The sequence below is a fragment of the Lathyrus oleraceus genome, chromosome 5 (genome assembly GCF_024323335.1).
Source record: "Lathyrus oleraceus cultivar Zhongwan6 chromosome 5, CAAS_Psat_ZW6_1.0, whole genome shotgun sequence".
In the NCBI taxonomy this organism is placed as follows: domain Eukaryota; kingdom Viridiplantae; phylum Streptophyta; class Magnoliopsida; order Fabales; family Fabaceae; genus Lathyrus; species Lathyrus oleraceus.
The window spans coordinates 146,304,902-146,326,366 of record NC_066583.1 but is presented as its reverse complement, the minus strand read 5'-3'; the positions used below and the strand labels follow the sequence as shown (position 1 = coordinate 146,326,366).

Below are 21,465 nucleotides of genomic sequence, written 5' to 3'. Positions count from 1 at the left end.
ATGGGCTCTGTCCAGCCTCATATACCACTCCAAGGATGCCCTAGCTAGGCTGTCCTGGAAGAAGTACATGAGCAACTTCTCATCGTCAGAATACACGATCATCTTGCGGAAGTAGGCTTGCACGTGAGTCTTCGGGCAAGAGTTTCCATTGTATTTATCAAAAACTGGGACTCTAAATTTTGGTGGAATTCTCACACCTGGGACCAGCCCCAAGTCAGCAACATCCACACCAAGAGCATTCTGCCCTTCCACAACTTTCAACCTCTCTTCCAGTCTCCGAAACATAGGGTCCATACCATGGCCCATGCCAAAGTCCTCCTGAAGTAGGGGGAATTGATCCTCCTGATCATCATGGATGGGTTGTTGACCAAGGTTGCCATGTGGGATTGGGATAGGCCTCGGTCCATTGGGTCCATTAGCCTCTCCAGCGGGAGGATCAGCCACAACCTCCGATTGAGTAGTAGAGGGATTCCCCTGTACTAACAATCTAATCTCCTGATGTCCCTGAGCCACTCCTTGGACCACTTCCATGAACTGATTCATGTGAATCCTCATCTCAGCGAGCTCTGCTTGTAAACCTTCCATCGCTCTCTGTTGATTCCTTCGGGTACCGTATCGGTGAATGCCTGAGTAAGCTATCCTAATAATGGAATACCAAACAAGATGAGAACACTGCGGCGGTACCTGTTATGCAAGACATGCTAATGAATATGCAAATGCAATGACATGTTTATCAATTTCAAAGGGTACTCTACCCCTTGATTCCAGTCTCACATTAGATAAACAGTGTAAGAAAACCCCGACTAGAATCAAGAAGAAGATATAAACCCCTAGGAATAGATAAACATGATGCATGCAATGCTCATGATTTAATTTTTATATCAGAGGAACTTTAGAGTCTTATTTGCAAATTTTGGAAATATTAAACGTTTATCACATACGGAAATATCACGTCAATTAATATTTGGAAATGTTTTTACGCCAAAGAAGTACGGTCTTGGTAACCAAATACAATACAAGAGAGAAGGAAAATGAACATCCTATGGATCCCTAGAAGCAATCGTCAAAAGCCCTCGAGACCGGAAGATAAGTTGCACGAAGCCTCTTCACCTCCCTCTCATAGGCTGCCTCCATATCTGCCTTCTCTTTAGCGAGTCGATCATACTTCCTCTTCCAAAATTTGGAAGACTGAGGAAGTAGAGAAGTCAATGCGTCATCAGGATCATCAATAACCTGGTGCTCAAGGAACTCTAACAAAGCATCCTTCTCTCTGATCTGCTAAAGCAACTCCTCTCGTTCACGGATCCAAGCACGCGAACGGTCTTCGTCTCTCAACTCCTCTACTCCTTGGCTAGGGAGGGTTGAAGGCCCAGCCACAACCAAAGGTGTGGGTCTTGGATACTCATAAGGCATGAGGTACTCAGAAGCTCTCCTCCTAACCCAAGAGGTATAGGGTTCCAAAGCGATACAGTTCTTCGGACCTAGCTCCTTCCTTCCTTTCTTATGGATCTTGTGCCAAGCGCGGACCATCTTGCCCTTCAAGCCTTGGGGATCTTTACCCTCCTAAAAGAACACACCCTCTAACAGAATGTTATTGGGTTTATCCTTTAGGGGGAACCCAAGCTGACGACGTGCCAAAATAGGGTTGTAGTAAATTCCACCGCATGTACCAAGAAGAGGTGCATTGGAGAATTCACCACAAGAGTCGATAATCTGCACATATCATATACACGGTTGTACCAAAATATATCATCATTAGTGAGAGACATAAGTCTCGTGGACCACCGTAGACATCCTTTGTTCTCCTTGAAGGCGAGCGTCTGAGGCAAGTGCGAATTAAACCACTTGTACAACAGAGGCAAACAACACACAATGGTACCACCGCCCTTTGCATTCCTCATATGCAAAGAGAAATAAGTGTCACCCAACAGAGTAGGAACGGGATTAAGAGTAGAGAAAATCCTAATGGCGTTCACATCCACAAACTTGTCGATGTTGGGGAATAACACTAGCCCATAGATGATAAGTACAAATATGGCCTCAAAGGCGTCCTCACTCATGGCCTTCCCAAACATAGTAGCTTGATCAATGACGAAATCAGACGGGAGACCTTGAATTCCACCTTTGGTAGTCATATGAGAACCAATAATAGATTCATCTATACGCAACAGATCAACAATCGCTTGAGAAGAAGGAACTCTCTCCAAGCCACTGAACGACAACTGGTCTAGGATAGGTATGCCCACAAGATAGGCATACTCCTTAAGTGTGGGCAAAAGCTAGAAATCCGGAAAAGTGAAGCAACGGTGCAAGGGATCATAGAACTGCACCAACACACTCATTAGACCTTCATCCACTTGAGTATCCAGAATAGGCAGAAGCTTCCCATGACGAGCCTTGAATTCCAAGGGATCTAATACATAGGATGTCAAACTCCTTAACTCTTTCAAGTCGGGTTGTCTGAAACTGTACTTCTTCGTATTCCTTCTTTGCTTATCCATGTCTGAAAATTTGCAAATAGACCTCTTAAGTTCCTTGAAAGTTTTCTCATTGTTGATGATATGGATGTGTATGAATGCATGAATGCATAGATGCAACAATCACACTCAAGGATCAAACAAATCACCCCACACAAAGGTCATGGGATGGATTAAGTCATCCTTAATATCAATCTTCCATTTTGGTGGATTATGGTTTACACCTTATCAACACCCAAGTTCCATTGATATTAAGGATACACAAGAACGGATCAACCACGAATCAAGGGTTTGTTGCGAGTCGCGAGCATGGAGTTTTGGTTAAGAACCACCCAAAGGGAGTGTAGTATGGTTAAACCTGACAATCATGTTCTACAAGAGGTTCCCATAGTCATCATCCCATCTTTCGGATATTATCGGATAAACGACTACTCATATTCCAAAAATATTCTCAAGAAAGACTCTTATGAGTGTAGTATCGCGTAACAATCGTATCAAATCTTACACTTGAACGATCTTCGCACTACGTCCTAAAAATAGGCCAAGATGGACGTGGTAAACTAAGGTCCTTGGCTTCTAAGGCATATATTGGAAAGAGTAATGCCTAACCACGACTACTCGTGTGACATTATTAATCCCAACATAACCTCCACCAAGTGAATGGGCTTGCAAGTCAACTTGCTAAGGAATAACTCCACACAAGTCAACAAGACTATGCCATTCTCCTATCCTAAGTGCACTCGAGTTCGGGTATAGAACTCATCTCACAAAGATCACCAAGCATACAAGGAATTAATATTCAAACAATTCAATCATTACATACAATACAGTAATCCCAAATTGCACAAAAATATGTCACAAAGCAATATACCATACAATACAACAAATATGAAAATTAGGCAAAACCCACTAGGCAAATGATAGTCCCCAGCAGAGTCGCCATTTTTTTGTAGCGGGGTATTCATTACCATTAGAGATATTGACTAAATCCAAGGTAAACCATACAAGTCGAGTCGCCACCGCACTTCTATTTATCCAAAGGAGTGGTTAGAAAGCGAACAAAAACCTAAAAGTTTTATCGAATAAAAAACTAGTAAAAATGTCAGAGATCTGGGTAAGGGGGTTGGTTATGCAATGGGAAGGTTTTAAGCACCCAAAACGTCCTAGGTACTCCTAGGGAGCCCTTTTCATAAGTGTTGTTCTAGTCTAAAGGGTGTAGGTATATCTAAAGTACTATTTATTAAAAGGAAGGTTAAAAGAAAATGACTCGCAAGGATGTCGCATCCACTGCCTACGTATCTCATCTGAGTATGAGAATCAGAGTCTTCGTAGCTCGGCTACCTATGGGTTAAAGAGAAGTGTGCTCGATAAGACGTCGCGTCTTATGCCTACGTATCTCATCTGGAATGAGAATCAGAGCAAAATGTAGTTCGGCTAACTAGGGGTTAAGGATTGCCATCTGAACATGGACTTACAAAAGAGGACACCAACTGTGTCAAAGGAGGGTGGGCAGTGTGTTCAACGTCCTAGCAGTAGGTGTCGTAGCTCGCTGAGTCGAGTCTTAGGCAGTTACCTCTTTGCAATAGAACGGACTGACATGCCACAAGATCGGAGATGCACGGAAGGTCTAAAAATGGGGAAGCTATGCTCTAGAGTTGTCATGCAATATGGACCTATGTGTTAGGATTTACAAAGGGGAACATCTACCTAATGTTAGCATGCAAAGAATAAGGGAATTCTACCTATGTTATCATACAAAGGGTTCTACCTAATGGGTGCTACCTAAACGGAACAAGAGTCGACGAATGGAGCGCGGAGAGGAGTTACGGATAAGGGTAGATGGCGATGCCGGAGGCAATCGACTTACAGGTAGATGGCGATGCCTGAGGCAATCGACTTACAAGAGGATGGATCTATGCGTGCTGGTTCTGTTAAGTTTTGAAAATGATTACTCGACGTTGGATCGAGCTTTTGATCTTATTTTGAAATGGTTATTGGATGTTCGTTTTAATTCTTGTATTAACAGGTGACTAAAGAAATAAAGAAATAAATATTATACACTTTATGGGAGAGGGGTACATTTTGTAGGTGTTTAATTGGATGCATTATATGGTAAAACACTAGCTGGATTCTAATGTCTTGACTGATGTCATGACATGGTGTGTATGTGTGACTGCAATTGTAGGTTAGAATATCTAACTGTACACTTGAGTAGTTACTGCAGGATTAGCTAATACAGGATTTATTGAATGTCAAACTGGAGACTGTGACATTCATCCCTGTCAGCAGATACTGAGGAATAGAACAGTTGGTGTTTTGTTAGAGCTCAGTATTCATTTGCAGTCTGGTTATCAAGGAAGAACCAGACCTGGCATAAGGCCTACTGTATGAATGTCAAACTGGATGTTATGACATTCATCATGGACAGTATATATTGAATAATAGACAGAGTGGTGTTCTGCTACACTTCAGTATGTTTCTTAGTTTGTTCTTCAAGAGGATAACAGAACTAACTTGAGGCCAAATGTGTAAATGTCAAATTGGATACTTTGACATTTATTAATGTAAGCTGCTACTGTAGTATGGTCACTTTGGTCATGTACAGGTCAGCAAAATTGTACAGTCTGTTTTCTGGAAAAACAGACTCAGCATATGATCCTTGATGTCTAGCTGAATGTCGTGACATTCATTCCTGACAGCATATGCTATATTGTAGGTTGTTCAGTTTTCTGTTTCAGCTTTTTCTTAGGCTATTCTTCAGGAAGTCAACAGCTTAGAGAAAAACCAGGAAATCAACAACCAAGTTACATTTAATGAACCTAACAAATAGCCTATTTGTTAGTAACCTAGATATTGAATTTATGGGAACTCGCGTGACCTTAAATTCAGGAGAATACAAGTGCAAAAGCCCAGGTACTGCAATATAAAAGGAAGTCGTTCCTTCATTCAGTTTCGGGGATTTTGAGGCGTGAAGATTGAGTGTGTCCATCATACTTCACTGCTGTATTTGTGAGTCTTGTATTAGACATATCTTGTAAGCCAAGCCATCGTCAAGTTGATGATTGTTTTGGTATAGGGTGTTCATTGAGTTGTAAGTGTTGTGTCGCTCAAAGCTTTTAAGCGTGAGTGCTGTGTATCTTGATTAAAGCTGTTAAGCACAATCAAGAGTTGTTTGAAGTGTGTCTTCAACGTTGTCTTTAATATTGATTAAAGATAGTAATCACTGAGGTGATTGAGGGGGAGTGAGTATGAACTCTGATCTTAGAGTAAGATTGAAATTGCATTGGGTAGGGATTAAGTGACAAGTTGTAAACGGGTGAGTTTAGCTTTGAATTAATACTACTGATAGTGGATTTCCTCCCTGGCTTGGTCACCCCCAGATGTAGGTCATGTTGGACTGAACTGGGTAAACAATTACTTGTGTTATTTACTGCACTTACTGTTAAGTTCTGCATAATTCTTGTCTGTGCAGAATTGGATGTCATAACAACCCGTGTGACATCTAAAGTCTGATAACTAGAATTTCACATTTGTTATGAATGGGGATTGTTCATGGCAAACAAACAATAAGAATATATGCCTCATACATCATACAAGTAGGCAACAGTTATCAATCAGATCGGATAAATAAACAATATATAATCAAACCAAAGAATCAAATAATGGAGCATTTAAACAATGCATGGGAGTATGAACATGTTAAATAATCAAGCAATAGAAAGCATGAATGAGAGAAACAAGTATAAAAGATAACAGATGAATCAAACAGATGAAAATATACACACGAAGGATCCACTGAATAATTTAATCAGGAAATGAGGTAAGGACCAAATAAAATCAAGGTAAAAGTCCTCTAATACATGGCATATGAGATGAACAAGGAAGGATCAAAAGATCTCTTCAATTGCCATAAGCAATCCCTAAGTCAAACATCGATCATAAAGAAGTCAACTGAAAATTCAAGTCAACTTAAAAAATAACAAATAAATATCAAATTAATCAAGAAAATTATGAAAAATTAAACTAAATAAGGTGGGGTCAGGACATCTTCATCCCCCAAAAATATTTTTAAAATAATGAAAATTGGCACGTGAATTAATTAAAACAAAACATAGGTCAAACCAAAAGTCAATTAATAAGACTAGGTTAGAAATAAATCAAGAATAAATAGTAAATTAATCAACAAAATTATGAAAACTTAAACTAAATAAGGTGGGGTCAGGATATCATCATCCCCCAAAAATATTTTAAAAATAATGAAAATTGCCACGTGAATCAATTAAAACAAAACATAGGTCAAACCAAAAGTCAATTAATAAGACTAGGTTAGAAATAAATCAAGAATAAATAGTAAATTAATCAAAAAAATTATGAAAAATTAAATAAGTAAAGCGGGTTCAGGACATCATCATCCCCCAAAAATATTTTAAAAATAATGAAAATTGGTATGAGAATTAATTAAAACAAAACATAAGTCAAATTAAAAGTCAACCAACCAAACTACGTCAAAAATAAATCCAAAATAAATTGAAAATGTGAAATAAAATTCCAAGAAAAGGTCAAGTTGACCATGAGACAGTGTTCAACCTTCATCCCAAAAATCAAATGCTAACAATAATTTTAAGTCATAAAAATAAAATCAATAAAAAAGTGTATTAAAATGGATCATTTAGAATAAATAATTAAAATAAAGCATTAATATTAAAGAAATACGAAAATAAAAATTATATAAAATTAAATAAAACGTTAATAAAAGTGAAAAATAATTTTGGGTAATTTTATGGACGAAGAAAATATTTTAAATAAGAAAAAGAAATATGAAAATGGATGGATTAATGGTGATGAACATGGTAAGCAAGCGTAGATATATCAAAACATGGCCATGGAAGAGATGATTAGCTAATGGAAAATAGAAGTGGAATGGAAGAGGAATGAAATATGATATGTGATGAAGCTTTGCCTCCTTGCCACGAAATTCCAATGCTCCTTTAGGGTTAGGGTTTCAGCATCTTAAATAGGGTGGATTAGGTGTTCTCATGGGCTTTTTAATAAGTGATTTATCCATAAGAATAAAAGTGTGAAGTGAGGTGTAAAATGTTGTTATTTTGGGCCAAACTCAAGTGAATGGATGTCCAATGCATGGCCAAAAGAGGTAAAAAAACGTGACTGGTTTGTGCAGCATGCTTAGAAAATCTGATTGGGCCATCCAGACCCAAAATCTGCCTAGAAAACCAAGTCATGGTGCCCACTTTAAATGAATGCATCTCTCAAACCATGGATCCAAATGAGATGGTTCCAAACGTATGTGAAAGAGGACATGACAAGGTACAATTGTTGTGAAGAAAGTATTTTCAAATAATGCCTTGAAGTGCAAGAAAACTGGCCAAGAAGTCTTGAAACATTTTGAAGATTTTGGACTTAGAAATTTTTCTAAGTGTCCTAAAACAATGTCTTACTTTGACTAAGCATAACTTTCTCAATTCTAATCCAAATGGAGCAAACTTTATATCTCTAGAAATATTGGAACAAGAAGAACAACTTTCATGTTGGAGAAGTTTTCAAATGGAGTTTTTATCTTGATGCAAAATGGGCTTAAAGTGAGTGCAACGATCATGAAAACTTGCCCTAAATGGAAAGTCAACCATTTCCAATTAAGTAACTTTTCCAATTCCTGATTAAATGATGAATCCATGATCCAACCTTGATCAAATTTCACATGTAGGATCCCTTAGGCATGGATTTTGAGATTCCACTCTCAAAATGTCAGGAGTTGACTTTTCTGGCCCCACAGTTGACTTTTCGTAAACTGTCTGATTCCCGATTCCATTGATCAATTGAAGCACTTCTAGCTCAAATAAAGAGCTGATTTTTTGTATGTAGACCCTTGTGGACATATGGAGGGCCATGGAAAAGAGTTTCACCAAAATAATTAGAAATAAACTGATTTTATACCAAACCCTAATTTTAGGGCAAAATGATCAGGAACTGATTGCACTGATTTCCAATGGATCTTTCTGAGATAATTGTGAATCTTCCTAGGCCAAGATGCCTCTCTAATCATGACATGGATGAACTCCTCTACTTCCAAACAAACATTGCCTGTTGCAGGTAGCCATGAAACCCTAATTTCTGATTAAATCCGGATGAACACTCTGATAGCTTTGAATCCTTCACTGATGAACTGAGGACCATAATAAGATACTTGGACCCCCTGAGACCCTTGAGACTTGTATACTTAGAAAATGAAGTCCAATTCTCAATCTTGCTTTGTGTGGGCTCCTTCTGTTAAGGAGTGATCGATCAAAACCTGATATCCATGTCACTAATGCAGTATGCAATGAGTATGACCTAATATGATGCTAATGAAGTGTAAAACATAATCCCATGCTTCCAGGAAAAATGAAGGGTAAATTTTGGGGTATTACAGTTGGAACTGAAGAAATCACCATATCCGAATTTGAACTTCACTAATTCTCAATTGAAAGCCAAATTATCATATGTTTTGGACCTAAACATGTTTAATCAAGTCTCCAGAAGTTAAATACCTCTTAAAACACATGGTTTAGCTGAGTTTTGATGGATTGCAAGTCACACTTTCCACATTTTCTGATCAAATTCGTTTTGCACAAATTGAGCTTCATTCCACACATATTTGGATCCCAACATATTCCCTATAAATAGAGCAACGTATTATATTCATTTCCAATATTTGGAGAGCCAAGAAACCCATGTTTCACTTTGAAAATTTTCTAGAAAATTGAGCTATCGTGTTTTAAATACTATCTTGTTTCAATCCAATTTCTTGATTCCATTAGCACCTTTGGTCTTCTCTAAAACTTTTGCAACAATTTCTAAGCTCCAAGACCTCTTGAAGCGCCCTAACTAGATCGAGCTTCATCAACTTTTGATCACCATTTGAACAAGATAATTATGAGCATCATTTGAACTCAAACAAGTTACCACAATGTAGCTCTTCATTCTCTGATGTTTCCCTCTAACTTATCTGGTGTTGATTGATCGTGTTCATCATTTGATTTTAATTTTTGTAGCTTGCTTACTTCTGAGTCTTCTATGAAATTCTCCATGCTCAGTTTAGATAAATGAATTTGGAGCATGAGATTGAATTTGTGATGAGGAGGCAATCACAATGGTGGTGGTCTTATGCTCTGAATTTACCAAATGATGAAACTTCAGTGAGGAACCATCGAGGAAGATGACCAGAGTTATCTTAGGTCATCTGAGTTTGGCTGGACATGTTGGCCATTTGAAATGTTTTGATTTACCCAATTTGAATTAGATCTCGTGTTTTATTTTTGTTAAATTCCATCGTGCGCCCTAGCCCGAGGATTGTTGGGTCTGCCACGTCAATTAATGAGGTTTGATCCAATGCTCAGTGTTTTTTCTAATTTTATTTATTTTTTCATTTTAAATTTCCTTTTCTTTAAAAATTCATAGTAATTTGATTTTTCATCCAAAATATCCCAAAATAATTTCTAAATTTTTCTTTTATTTTTATTCATATGGTTTTTCTTTTTCTATATTTTATTTTCTTGATTTGCTATTTTTCTTGAATTTTATCTTTTCTCCTTTGTTTTAATTGGTTTAAAAATCCTTTTATGCATTTTTTAAATTCTGAAAAATTTTATTTCATGCTTCTTATTTTACTTCCAACATTCCATAATTTTCTTGGCCATTTATTTGGTGTTTTGAAGGGCTTTATGGATTTTCTCTTTTATTTCACTTTTAAAATTCATTTTAAAATTGTTTTTAATGCATTAGATTTTATTTTCTTACATTTTATATTTGTTTGACCTTGGTTGACTTGTGTTGGCCTTGGATCATAATTGTTTTAATCATATGTCTCATCAAACTCAATGGATCTTGAGCGTTGATGGGGTGAAAACCCTAATATACCAAAATGGATGGTTGATGTTGATGATGACTTGATCAAGCCTCTGATCCAATTTGGATTTGGTTTCTCTTGTCCTCCTCTTCTTCATCCCCTTCTCTTTATTTTTCTTTTGATCAATTGGATGGTTTGTGTCCATCTTGATCATGATGTATGGATTGGTACTTGATGAACTTTTATCATTTCAAATCTACCTCTTAATTGATCCTAGATCATTTAAGGTACTTTGGATTGATGCATAAGTTTGTCCTAAGTATCATGAAGTATTGATTGATGTAATCGACCACTCTCATAGCCTTTGTGCTTGATCAATCCTCTTTTCTTTTTTAGTGTGGCATAGATTTGAGAGAATGATTTGCATATCATTTCTCTAGCATGTATTAACAAAAATATTATTATTGATCAGCCTCAGATAGTTGTGACTTCCATATAAGTCCACTTACGATTGTTTAACATAGTGCTAAATTTGTCCCGAAAATAAGTCATTTTCATAATTGAGTTTGTAAGTCTCCTACTCCTCATGGTATTGTGTGAAAAATATTGTTTCCTTTTCACCTATGAGAGCTATTGGCATAGTTGTTGATTTTATCCAAGTTGGAGTCATTGTCATTGTGATATAGAGGTCCATATTTTCACACTTGTGGGTGAATAGTTGAGTGTTCTCTAAAAAGTGACAAATTGCCTTTGATTACTAACACAACTTACTAACATATTATTGTATTAACTTTAATTTAATGCTCTTTATCTTATGCTTTTATCTCTTGCTACTTATTTTATGTTTTTACTTTAGCATCTCATATCATATTGTTTGTGCTTATGTTATTTTCTCTTTGTCCACTTGGACCTTTGTTTATGTTTATGCTCTTTTTCCTTTGTCCATTTGGACTAATTTTTCTTTTAAAGACATTAATACATGAATAAACTTCTAAAAAATTGGTTCTCTTGATTCATGGGCTTAAGGTTACTATCCTTGACATTCTTGTGGAGTTATGGACTTAGAACTATTACCTTGACCCTTGCTTTGGGAGTTTGTGGTTTGAGACCTTGGGACTCATCTGATACCTTTGACTTTGGGCTTCTTTTGAAGACTTGGATTGATTACTTTGGTTTCATCTGACATATGGGTTGTTCTCTGCTTCTTTGGTTTGCTTGAGGTTTAGTCCAAAGGAGGGAATTCTTACATGACTTATGTCATAAAGCTTGATAACCCTTTGTTATATCTTTTATCCCTAGCTTTTATTTTATGTTCTAGGATAGTATTTCCATCTCCTCCTCTTCTTTAATTTTCAAAATCTTCTATCTCTTTCAAAAAAACCTTCTTGTTTTCAAACTTGAACCACTTTCTCAATAAACCTTGAATTTTGTCAAGTGATTTTTAAAATATTTTCTTAATAAATGCTAACATGTCTTAAGCATGTTCAAACAAATTTCAAAAGACTTAAAAATGCACAACTCATTTAAACTATTTTGTGCCCTTTGTGCACCTTTTTATTTTAAAAAATTTCTCAAAATTTAGACATGAGTCACTTCCATAGTAGAGATGTAATTCTCCTATCCCCATAGTATTGATGATAATTCTTCTCCACCCAAGAGAGCTAGTGGCATACTTGTTGATTTTATCCAAGTTGGAGTCCTTCTCTGGTGGTGATGCAAAGTTCTCATACTTGTGGGTGACTAGTTGAGTATTTTCCTTAAAATAACAAAATGTCTTTTCATTAAAAATGAATAAAAAATATTTTTTTTATTACCACGAACTACGAGGTTTTGATCATCCATTGCACCTAATTGGTACGTAGGCACGAGGCTCAGAAAGTCTTGGCAAACACAAAAATTATAAAAAAACATTTCTCTTCTCATCTCCCAAATCTTTTGCAAACAACACCATTTTAAAGCCAAAATGCATAGATTTTTAAAGAGGTTCGTATAGAGTACTATAGATGTTTAGGGTGTTAATACCTTCCTTTTGCATAACCAATCCCATACCCTTATCTCTTTTTATTAGTTTTGGTTTAAAAATTCTTTGGGTTTTGTTCGTACTTTTTCCCTTTACTTTGGAAATAATAAAAGCGCGGTGGCGACTCTTGCTTTGTGAGTTAAGTTAATCAGTAACTTAATCTCAATTTTTACCATTACAGAAAAATGGCAATTCTACTGGGGAGTAGTCCTTAGTGGGTTTAGCCTATCTTTGTTTTTCTGTGTATATTATGTTTGTTATTGTTTGTTATGTCTGGTGCTTGGTGATCTATGTGTGGTAAGATAAGTTCTATACCCGGACTTGAGTGCTCTTATGATAGGAGGGTGGTATAGTCTTGTTTGGATTACGTGAAGTTAATCCTTAATGAGCTGACTTGAAATCCCCTGCTCAGCGGGGGACCTATTTGGGATTACTGATATCTTGCGAGTAGTCATAATTGGCATTACTTTTTTCAACATGGGAGCCCAAGAAGCTGAGGACCTTAGAACCCTTAACCCATATTGGCCTTTTAGGATGTAGTGCGGTGGCTATTCAGGTGTAAACTTGAATCAGTTGTTACATGATACTACACTCGAGCGAGTTTCTCTTGAGAATATTATTGGTTGGCGAGTAGTCGTTTAAGTCGATAATATCCAAAAGATAGAATTATGACTCTGGGAACCTTTTAAAACATTATTCTACATGTGATTATACCCTTAGTACATACCTTGTGGGTTGGTTCTTACCCTTGGCTCCATGCTCGTGACTCTGAACCTTTGGACCTGGCTTGTGTGCCTTGTGTGATCTTGTTTGTGGTTATTGCATCATGCATTCATGAGCATTTGTTTCTCAATTTTCAAGGAACTTAGAGATTCTCTGTGCAAACATCACATATATTTTGACCATGGATATTAGAAGAAAGAATACTCAGAAATACAGTTTCAAATGTCCTGATCTTAAGGAATTGAGAAAGCTAGCATCTTTTTTGAATGATCCTAAGTATTTCAGAGACCGTTTTGGAAGACTTTTGTCTATTCTATCTACTGATGTTGAAGATAGTCTTATTTATACTCTGGTTCAGTTCTATGATCCCGTCTACCGATGTTTCACTTTCCCTGATTATCAGTGTTTGCCTACCATTGAGGAGTGTGCTTATCTTTTGGGTTTACCAGTTTCTTATAGGTTCCTTTTTATGGTATGGAAGGGATTCTAGAGTCTCAAGTTATTGCTGGAGCTATTCACCTGAAGAAATCTGACGTAGATGCTAATCTCACTGTTAAAGGAGGTATCAGAGGGTTGAACTCAAAATTTCTGATTGAGAAAGCCTTTTGTTTTGCTAACGTTAATATCATAGTGGCCTTTGAAGCTATTCTTGCCCTACTCATCTGTGTTTTGGTCTTATTTCCCAACATTGACAATTTTGTTGATGTTAGTGCTATTAGGATCTTTTTGGTTGGGAATCCTGTTACAACTTTGCTTGGTGGCACCTATTTTTCCATTCATCATAGGACTTTTAAGGGAAATGGAAACATTGTATGTTGTGCATATTTGTTGTACAAGTGGTTTATTTCTCACTTGCCGCAATCTCCTATCTTCAAAGAAAACAAGGGTTGTTTAAGGTGGTATCAAAGACTTATGTCTCTCACCAATGATCACATCTGTAACACCCCGATAATAATAAGATAATTATTTAATTTAAGTTAATAATATATTTATTAATTTCATTAAATAATTGGAATATTATTTGGGATTATTATTATTATTATTATTGGAATAAAAGTTGGAATTAGAAAAGGTCCCATTTGGTAAAAAGAGGTTTTCACGTGAAAACAGAAAAACGACTCAAAAGTGGAAAAGGGAAAAGGGCAAAGAGCCAGAGAACAAGGGTTGAAGAGAGGAAGAGCTCGAAGCTAAAGGATTGCCGGATTAACTCAGGTAAGGGGGGTTTATCGTCGTTTGATGGGTATTATGGGATAACATGTAATGGGTAGTGATAAACCATTGATTTGACTCTGATTAGAATGATGTATGCTGAAATTGTGAAATATTGGATGAACGAAATTTGGATCATAATTGAAGGAAATTCGTAGGAATTAGATATAAAAATGTTAGAATTTGTGAAATTGAATAGGGTATGAATTGTGTTAGATGATATGACCGAATACTGTGTAAAATTGGACTGTGGAAGGTGGAATTGGAGAGATCTCGTAGCAGAGAAAACCATAGCAGATCTGGAAATCTGGTTTCTGGTCATACGCGTATGGCACTAGGCAATACGCGTATGAGATAGTCTGGTACGCGTATGGCACTAGGCAATACGCGTATGGATGAGGAAGATGATGTTTTGAACGTGGTTTGGTCTCTGTTGGTACGCGTATGGGGAAGTGATACGCGTAGCATACGCGTATGAGATGGGGTTACGCGTATGGGATTTGGTCAGGAGATGGGCCATACGCGTATGGGACTAGGCAATACGCGTATGGACAGATTTGTGATTTTTCTGGGCTGTTGTTGTGCAGTTTTTGGTTGTTCAGCTGCGTAATGTAATTTAGCTGATGTATGATATAGTAGGGATCATTTCCCGTTGTTTTGAGCAGTGTAGGTATTAGTAGAGTGTGCTAATACTGTGATTATTAAGTGGCATGACATGATATGATTTTGTGATAATATGCTGATGATGTATGATTGTATGCATAATGCTGTGAATGTATGTATTATATGGAATGGACTGTTTTATGGCTTAGAGTGTGAGCATATGTCCATTGTGGATTGTTGTTAATGTTGTATGCTAGGTGAGTTAGCGTGCATATTATGGCCTTTATGGTGGTAGCTAATTCCCATGGTGAGGAATTAGTGAGTGAATTATTGTGGATTGTTGTTGATGTTTGCATGCTAGGTGATTAGCGTGCATATCATAGCCCTTGGGGTGGTAGCTAATTCCCATGGTGAGGAATTAGTGAGTGAGTCACTAGGTCTCAAATGAGTGGGACTAGTGAGCTTGGTAGCCGTATCTGGATTTGATCGGTGAGGTTGAACTATATGTTCACAAATAGTCGGTACCGCATGCATGGAGTCTCATTGCATAATGTATGTATGTATGGCGTATAATATGAATGGATGTATTCCAATATTATACGTGTTGTTTTGGTGATTGTGTTGAGTATGATTTTGGAATTGATATTGCCGTTACTGATTGTGTGATCTGATTAGGGTGATCGAATGTGTTAACTTACTTAACATTACATGATAATTTGTAATGCTTATTATATCGATTGAGGAACTCACCCTTACAACTATGTTTCAGGTAACGAGCAGAGATTGAGTAGAAGCTAGTCCTTGGAGTCTAGTGTAGTTCCTTAGTGGGTCATGCTCTAGTAGATGTAACATCGGGACGGGATGTTTTACTTGTTTTTCATTGATGATTGTTGAACAAGTTTACATGTAATGTGTTACATGTTTAGGATTGTTGTTAGACTTTATCCGCTGCGAATTATGCAAATGTTTTATTTTGATTAAATAAATGAGCATGACAGGATATTTTGGTGAATGGTGTGATGTGATCGTGTGACACCCTTAATTGCATATCTACTCTGATTTATGTTTTGATGTTTTAATTTAAATATTTGGGGTATTTTAGAAGGGTGTTACAACATCACTTGGTATTCTTCTGTTTACGATAACGTTGAGATTATTGATAGTTGTGGGGAATTCTCTAATGTGCCTCTTCTTGGTACACAAGGAGGTATCAACTATATTTCGGCCTTGGCTAGACGCCAGCTTGGGTTCGCTATGAAGGACAAACCTAATAACACTTTGTTAGAAGGTTTATTTTTTCCAAGAAGGAAAAGACACTCAAGGATTTAAGGCTATGATGGTGCATGCTTGGCACAATATTCATAGGAAAGGAAAAAGTGAGTTTGGATTGAAGAATTGTGTAGCTTTTGAGCCTTACACTAGTTGGGTGAAGAAGAGAGCAAAAGAATTCAAGATACCATACTCTTATGACAAACCTATGTCTTTAGTAGTGGTCAAATATTCATATTTAAGTCATAAAGGAGTTACAAGAAGCTTTGGAAAGGATGAAGCAAGAGAAGGATGCTTGGGAAGACAAGTTTCACGCTTCAAACCTCGAGAAGATAAAGTTGCAGAAGCAGTTGAAGGAAACAGACGACTTGATAGAGTTACTTGAGTAGCATGTGTCGCACCTCAAAAAATGTGATCCCTCGCGATGGACGTGGAAAATATTAGTTCGAACAGAGTCGCCCCCGAACTTTATTTATCCCAGTGAAGGAATAGGAAAATATTGATAAAACCTTTTAGAAAATGGAATAATGGTCGTCGCAACCATATTCGGGTTCGGGAGTTGAATGTTAGCTGAATGTTATTTGCTTTCTTCGAGTGATTAAAATAAATAATAGATATGGATGAAGACCTCAGAATGAGAAAGGGAAGGTTTTTTTATTAGTGTGCTCGCCAAGATCTCGCAATCTCGTGCCTACGTATCCTTATGGTACAATAAGGAAATCAGAGCATTCGTAGTTCGGGGAACTACGGTTGGTTGGTGTCTTTTAATGAATAACTATTTATATCGCGTTCTAAAGGCTAAACATTGGCTTGTCTACTCTCGGAGGAGGCTTAAGCATTAGTTTGTTGTGTGCGTTAGAAAGGATTAAACAGTGTTCTTGGTGAAAAGAGTTAAGTTGTTGATCGCACGGGGGCGAGAAATTAGATTTAATGTGTTTGGTATTTTTTATAAGAACGACAAAAAATTAAGCAATATGGTGCACACCAATCGTTCAATTATTTGAGAAATAATAAGGCGAATGCCTTCTACTCCCTTTTCATTCAAATTATTATCGAAAGTTTGTTTGAGAAATAATAAGGCGAATGCCTTCTACTCCCTTCTACTCCACTTGCTTATTCAAGGAATAATGAAGCGTGTGCCGCCTATTCCTTTATCCAAGTTTGTTTAGCGTGTTTTAATCGGAAGTCAATAATTTGAGCAATATGGTGAGTGCCAATCATTCAATTATTCGAGAGATGGTGAGGCGAACGCCTCCCATTCTTCTTCATCCGAAGTTTAAATTGTAAAAAATATTTAGAAATTATATTAATTTGGCAGAAATGTTTTGAATATTATGCGATTAATGTTTTAATTGGAAGTCAATAATTTGAGCAATGTGGCGGACGCCAATTATTCAATTATTCGAGAGATGGTGAGGCGAACGCCTCCCATCTTTTTCATCCAAAGTTTAGATTATAAAAATAAAGTCTTTAGAAATTATATTTGATTTGGAAAATTAATTTGAATTTGTATTTGGATTTGGTACGGTTTTAACCGGGTGACAAGAATTTGAGCAATGTGGCGAGCGTCAATCATTCGAATACTCGAGAGATAGTGAAGCGAACGCCTCCTATACTCTTTTTCATCCTAAGTTTAAGTTATAAAAGAATGTTCTTTGGAAGTTATATTCATTTAAAAAAATGATTCAAATTTGCACGGTTAATCGAATTTAAATAAAAAATACTTAGTATTAGCCAAAGGTTGAATTCATTTTTTTAGAATAATTCATAATTATTTATTCATGTACCCTTCAATATTACTATATACTTATTTATTTAATTTCCTTTTTGCAATAAATATCTAAATCAATAATCATCAATATAAAACAGTAAATAACAACAAACAAAAAACATTTTAAAAATAATGATAATTGTATTTATCGAAACCAATAAATATCTACTTAATCAATTAATTACAATGTTTCAATAATGTTAAATAAAAATAATATTAAAGTTGTGTTGAAAATAATAGTACACATATGTAGAGGGTAATAATGTCTGGGAAACATCTGAATTCAATCTCATAAATGAAATAAGATAAAATTTGGACTTTGTGTTTCCTAGAAGGACATCTTTCCAATCAACATAGAGATATTCTTATGATATCAACATAGTAATAAATATACAACAATAAATATATTAAAACCAAATATGAAAAGAAACCAAAAAGGCAATAGCCATAATCGAAAGAAAACAAAATTGAGAAACACATTCTCTCTCTAATATTCCAAACGAACTACTCTCTCTCATGAATCATCCCTCTGTTCTTCTTTCCAAAACCTTCTTTCACTCTATTTTTTTTTATTTCTAGTCATTCATATGAAAACAAACACTAACCAACATGTAAGAAATATCAAACAATGTTTTTCCCATTTCTTTATAGAAAAAAAAGAGTTGATGAACAACGATTGGTGTTCTTCAATAGAGACCCGTATTTCTGTCAATCCAATCCAAGCCAACAACTTATTATGCAAATAAGCTCAAACAATCATCGTAGATCTGAAACAAAAATTGATTTTTTACCCATATTCCAAAACCGCTTACAGATCTGAACAAATTGAAAATCCTAGCACAAAATTTAATATGATTTAACAAAGGATATTCATCAACATCAAATTAATCATGCCAATCAACATAAATATGGATCCTCAGCGTTTGAAAAATCTAGAATTGGAGGGTAAAAGGGGCTCGCCAGATTTACACTTCTGGCGAGACTTCGGCGGCCATGTTTACCTCAAGTAAGTGTTCTTTTCGGTTCTGTTCGTTGGCTCCTCTTCGTTCTTCTTCAGCTTTTTTATCCTGATCTCTCCTTTCTCTACTGTGCGATTATTTTAACGTGTCGACTACTATCTGTGTTAAGGTTCAGATCAACTATTTCCGAGTTTCAGTGAGAAACTCTGAGTAGTTTGAATATTGTGAGTTTTTGGTAAGGCCTTGAGTAAATTTCAGTAGAGTAACACTACTAATTTTCTTCTTCTTTTTTCCAGTGACGGAGTGAGCTCTTATTTATAGAGCAATGAGGGAAGCGAACCCAGCTGAAAATTTTGGATAAGAATGAAATCAATTTGTTAAAAGGATCCCTAATTTTGTGCAAGTGAGTGGGATTGAGGAGGGTGTCGAGAAAATCGTTGAGGAGATGGTGTAGATATTCTATGATTTTTGTCCTTTTTTATGCATTGTAATTTCTTCTTTACTGATGTGAATTTTAACCGATGTAAATGAACTAAACATAAACTTACTGATGTAATTTTTTGTTACTGCAGGTTGATTTACATGAATTAATTTCAATTTTTTTACTGAAAAAAAAATTACTGATGTATAACAACAATTTATTGAGAAAATTTACTGGTCTGAGCATGTTCATTTTTAGGACTAAAAATTGATCTATATGAATTAAATAATTCATTTTATTAAGAAACTAGTTTTCACTTTTTTTTCTGAGAAAATAATATATAAAAAAATTATTGTGTGATATATATATATATATATATATATATATATATATATATATATATATATATATATATATATATATATATATATATATATATAGCAAAGAAAATTGTTTAAATGAAAGAGAAAGTGCTAATGTTAAAATGATTATAAGATGTTATTATAACACTATAAAAATGACTATTCTAAAAAAAAGAAAGAGATTTAGGCAAATTTACCGAGATAACCCACTTTTTCGAAGAAATTCCCAAAATAACCCACTTTTCAAAAAAATTCCCAATCGACCCCACTTTTAGGAGGAGGCGCCAATTGGATTGGCGACCCCTCTTAAAAATTGCAAGGAGGCGCCAATTGGATTGGCTAGGGCACCTGCCCTAGCCAATCCAATTGGCGCCTATGTGTAATTTTTAAGAGGGGGCGCCAATCCAATTGGCGACTCCCTTAAAAAAGTCTCAAATGAAAAAACCTCCAACATGAAAGTTGTAGACCTTTTCAAGACAATGAATTTGGATATAAATTTTGCATTATTTGGAGTTTTTATGAGAAAGTTATGAGCAGTTGAAGTTGGACTGCTGAGTTTTTGAACTGTTATCTGACCTATAATGTCTTGCATTATTTCATGTGTTTCTTTTAGAGTTATGAAATTTTGTCCAACATAACAACTGAAGTAGACATCTTAAATTTTCCAATGCACTTAGTCCCACCTCAAAATAATTAAAAATGAGTGAGTTAGGTCTTTGCGAACTTGACCTAAAATTAGGGTTTATGTCAAAACAAGTGGATGTGAATTTTGCCAAAAGGGACCAACTTCAAGCCCTTTAGTTTGAATGATAAAAGCCTCAAATGACAAAACCTTCAACATAAAAAGTTGTATATCTTTTCAAGATAATGAATTTGGACTAAAGTTTTGCATCATTTGCAATTTTTATGAGAAAGTTATGGGCACCTGAACTTGGACTCTTTGACATTTTATCTGTTATCTGACCTATAATGTTTTGTATTATTGCATGTGTTTGTGTTAGAGTTATGAATTTTTGTCCAACATAACAAGTGAAGTAGACATCTTAAATTTTCCAATGCACTTGGTCCCATCTCAAAATAATTAAAAATGAGTGAGGTAGGTCCTTGCGAACTTGACCCAAAATTAGGGTTTCTGTCAAAACATGTGTATGTGAATTTTGCCAAAAGGGACCAAATTCAAGCCCTTCAACATAACAATAACAAGTCCTTGAATTAGGGTTTCTGACCTATAAATTTTTGTATTATGATATGTGTTTATTTTAGAATTATGAAAGAAACCTAATGTTTGGAGTTTACACAAAGATAAATTTGACATAATACGAATTGATATTAATAAAATTTGGATTTTACACAAAGAATCCTAATGGTGATGACCGGGATCACCTAACCGACCTCCGGTCCCACATCCCCTAGCTACCCTAACCCTTGGCCCTAACCCACGTTGACGATTCTGCACCGGTGTTTGTTCATCTGATGGTCCAGGAGCGTCATTACCTCCTACAGGAGAAGATCCGTTGAGGTATTCAGCCAACTCAGCATAGTCTTCAGTATTCAATGATGGTGTACCGGCGTAGCTGAGCTCATGACCCATGCCAGAGAAGTTGGGGTGTGGTTGACTCATGGATGGGCGACCGGGACGGTTGAAGGGAGACATGGGTGACAATGATGGGTCTAAGAAAGGTTGGAAAGGTTGTTGGGGTGTTTGGAAGAGATATGGTTGTGGGATGTTATGGTATTGTGATGTTTGGGGTTCTTGGCTACGGTAGGTGATGGGGCGGTTAGTGTTTTGGGTAAGGCGACTTTGGTAG

General features: G+C 36.1%; 1 long non-coding RNA gene across 1 annotated transcript; it reads left to right on the top strand.

Annotated features, from left to right (window-relative positions):
- Nucleotides 1–18,142: 18,142 nt before the first annotated feature.
- Nucleotides 18,143–19,546, top strand: LOC127078935 (uncharacterized). Its single transcript, XR_007787889.1, has 2 exons — nt 18,143–18,921; nt 19,171–19,546. It is a non-coding gene; the product is annotated as an uncharacterized LOC127078935 (long non-coding RNA).
- Nucleotides 19,547–21,465: the final 1,919 nt, after the last annotated feature.